Genomic DNA, 4,269 nt, shown 5'->3' with positions numbered 1-4,269 from the left:
TGTGCTGGTGCAGCTCAACTGAACAGGCTGTGGATCTGCTGAACAAAGCTGGACATTTTCTGTGTGGTGAGCCAGAAAAATATTGAGGATCCACTCAGTAGTGACTAATACAAAGGTCAGGGTTCTCTGACTGCAGCTCTTGGCTCTGCACACTCAGCCCCTGCAGTCCTCAGGGAACGCTGCCTCGTGCTCGCTCCATCTTGCTCAGGAATGGAGTCACAGCAAACTCCCCAGGGAGCTGCACATTCCAGCTGAACCAAACACAACTGGAAATCTTCCAGCACAGCAGCTGCAGTGATGGGAGAGCCCTCAGTGAGCTCTCAGAAGCCACATTTTTAACTCAGTCCCACAGGGAGCCACGGCAGGAGTGGCAGCACAGTTCTGTACCCAGTATCCATCTGTAATTCCCACCTTGAGAACAGCAGCTGCACCCAGGATGTCCTGCTCACACCCTGTATCAGGAGGAACTGTGTCACTTCTGAATTATTCTAGGCTGCTGATAAAGTCTCCTGGCTGCTTCCGCTAAGTGATAGAAATAAATGCAAATGCTACACACTGTGCCAGTCAAATTCATGAGACTGATTTGCAATTATTTTATCACCCCCTGCTTGCTGCAGAGGTCTCAGGATGTTCAGGGGTTAGGTGGAAATGGAAAAGGAGGAACACCCTAAGACATTGTTGCCAGCAACTCTGGTGCCACACTAAAACATCACAAAACAAGCTGCATCAACACCAATAGTGTGGATCAGTACAGGAAAGGCATGGATCTATTTCAGCAGGTCCAGAGCAGCTCCAGAAAAATTAGCAGAGGCTAGAGCACCTCTCCTGTAAGGACAGGGTGAGAGAGTTGGGGTTATTCAGCCCAGAGAAGAGAAGCATCCAGGGAGACCTTACTGCGGCCTTTCTTTAAGGGGGACTATAAGAATAAAAGGGACAGACTTTTTTAGCAGAGCCTGTTGCAACAGGACAAGGGATTATAGCTTTAAGTGAAAAAAGAGCTGATGCAGGCTAGGTATGAGGAGGAAATTTTTAACAATGAGGGTGGTGAAAGAATGAGACAGGTTGCCCAGAGAGGTTGTGGATGCCCCATTCCTGGAAATATTCAAGGTCAGGTTGCCCTGAGTAACCCGATCTAGCAGAAGGTGTTCTGCTCATGGACTTGATGACCTTTAAAGGTTTCTTCCAGCCCAAACCATCCTATGATTCTGGCCTGCTCTTACTGCCTGGGAGAAGACAATGGATGGATAAAGGAAAGGGCCCAAAATGCAGCCACAAGGGGCAGCTACAGGAAGATTCAGGTTTGGGGGTTGTGAACAGACAGATCTGGGGGAGCAGGGCCGAGGGGCAGGAGGTAGTGGAACAGGTTCAGGGAAAGATGGCCAGGAAAAGGACAGCAGACACAATTACTTATAAAGAGCTTGGGAAATGTTCTTGGTCAAGAAAAACTAATGTCCTGTTTTGTGGGTTACAGAGCAGCAGAAAATATTTCAGGCACGAAACATAGAGACAGCCACAGTAGCACAGTTGAGGGCAATCCCAAACTGCTGCAATAAACAAGGAAGATGTGGAATTTCTGCTGTGCCACTGAAGTTTGCAACAGAACTTTCTGCAGTTTTTCAAGGATGTAGTTTCCCCCTGAGATCTATAAACTTATTGTCCAATTCTCTAAGAAATGCCAAGGAGAATTGTTGCACAGAATTTCCTCTCTGAGAGGGATTTCAAACAGCAGGCAAGAGAATGCACTGGTCAGCCAGCACTTGGCAAATCTGACCCACATGAATCTGTGTTTGCCACCCTCCTCCTTAGCTGCTGTCACAGGCAAGGACATCAACCCACTGTCAGAAGGAGCAGCTGCCGTTGAGAACAGGAGGCAGATGATGAGCATTAATAAAGGGAGTACTTGTGTTGTAACCAGTCCAGGCTCCAAATGCACAAACTTTTTCTTGCAGTAATAAAGCAAATCTTTTGTATGCTGTGTTTCCACCATGTGCTCAAAATACCTGTATTGTTAGATTTCCTCATCACTCACAAACAAAAAACACGGACACTGCTGATGAGCAGCTGATCTTTGGACTTCTGTTTTAAAAGAGATGGATGGGGTTTTTTGATGAATGGACTTCTGTGTACACAAACTACTGTAATTTTGGTTTTGAACACTACCTTAAAGCTCTGATTTTCTGGAAGCCACCCAGCCACCTTATTAAACACATCCAAGGTAGACAGAACACACATGTACTTCCCTTTCATGCCTTTTGTGGGTCTACAGATGAGGCAGGTGGAAGCATTAGGAGCAGAGACAAGAGAATTTCACTAGGAGCTTGAACAGCAATGAATGGAATTAATACCCATAATTATAAACCAAGGGCTGATAGGAACCTGTCCCCTGTGCATCCTTCTTCAGGGAATGCTTTGCCACTGTTGTTTCTGTGCAATAAGAGGTATTGATGGTGATGCTCACAGTCCTGAAAGGTGGAAACATTTCCTTCCTTTTCAATTTATCTATAGCAGTGACACCTTTTTTCTCCTTTAAATATGTTATTTTCAGCTTCTCATTTGTGGAGGTGAGTTGTCATTATTAACCCCACTGTCTGAAGGACTGACAAAAAGAGCAATCTGGAGCCCTAACAAAGGCCTAACCATGGTTTTATAATGTTGTCTCGTGGCACTTTGTGACAGCTTTCACACCTTTAGTTTTCATAAGATACTCACTGCATGCACTTCAGCATGGAGTGTTCAACACTGTTAGGAACTCTTCCCAAGCATGCAGTTAAATTAAATCAATCAAGTTAAATTGAAGTTTGGAGAACAATAAAGCCACAGATATCCCTGAGCTGAGCTATTCTCCTTCCAGCCAGCAGGTACCAATGGCACACACCTATCCCAGTGCTGCTGACACACCCACTCAGCAGCCACCTCAAGAGTGGCACACACAACCAATCCTCAACAAAACAAATCTCAATTCAGCAAGAGACTGAGTATTCACCACCAGACCTTTTTTTATAGCCCTTCCAAAACAACAGCATCCAGCTGTTTCCAGGGAAGAAGATGAAAGATCCTCACAGGCTGGGCTTGCAAGAGGTCCTGTGTTTGCACACACCTGTGCAGTGCTGCACACAGAGTGAGGCTGGGAGTCCACATATTTCACACAGCTTCATGCTCCCTGTACCTGGGCAGCTTTGTGTCTACCTGCCTTGTGTCTATCATAGAATCATAAAATGGCCTGTGCTGTAAGAGACCTTAGAGATCATTCAGCTCCAACCCCCTTTTCATGGGTAGGGACACCTTCCTCTAGGGCAGATTGCTCAGAGCTGCACCTGACCTGGCCTTGAACACCTCCAGCAATGGGGTATTGACATGTTCTGTGAGCAACCTTGACCACATGTCTGTAGTGTGAAAATGGCAGATTCCCTTCCAGGTATTTTAACACTATGAAGATCATTAAAATACACGGTTTCATTTGCTTCCTGAAGGCACCAGCTGGACTGCTGTGCAAGAATTCTGCTCTGCCCCCTGCACTGCTTCATATTAGAGTGCGTTCAGTGAATTCCTAGCTACTTTTGATGAAAAATTTTGAAGTAGTGATGGCAGCCTTCTCTTACGTTTGCTGTGATAAAATTACCATCTTGTCCATTTAGCCTGCATTAATAGTATGGGAAACCTTGAAACAGCACATCAGCATTTCTGTCACTGCCCTCTCTGGCAAAGCCTTTTTGGTTACTTATGTAGAGAGTATCTGTCTCTCCCTGTTTTGTTCCATTAGAGCTGCACCAAGAGCTCAAACTGCCCCAAAGCAGTTGCCAGATCACAGAATCAGTGAGGACGGAAAAGATCTTTGAGATGATTTGAGTCCAACCCGTGACCAATCACCACCGTGTCACCCAGACCATGGCCCTGAGTGCCACATCCGGGATCAGCACCGTGTCACCCAGACCATGGCCCTGAGTGCCACATCCAGGATCAGCACCGTGTCACCCAGACCGTGGCCCTGAGTGCCACATCCAGGATCAGCACTGTGTCACCCAGACCATGGCCCGGAGTGCCACATCCAGGATCAGCACCGTGTCACCCAGACCATGGCCCGGAGTGCCACGTCCAGCCTTTCCACCGTGTCACCCAGACCATGGCCCTGAGTGCCACATCCGGGATCAGCACCGTGTCACCCAGACCATGGCCCTGAGTGCCACATCCAGGATCAGCACTGTGTTACCCAGACCATGGCCCTGAGTGCCACATCCAGCCTTTCCTTACACACTTCCAGGGATGGTGACT

This window comes from Geospiza fortis, unplaced genomic scaffold (assembly GCF_000277835.1).
Source record: "Geospiza fortis unplaced genomic scaffold, GeoFor_1.0 scaffold159, whole genome shotgun sequence".
In the NCBI taxonomy this organism is placed as follows: Eukaryota; Metazoa; Chordata; class Aves; order Passeriformes; family Thraupidae; genus Geospiza; species Geospiza fortis.
Note: the sequence above shows the minus strand (reverse complement) of the source record.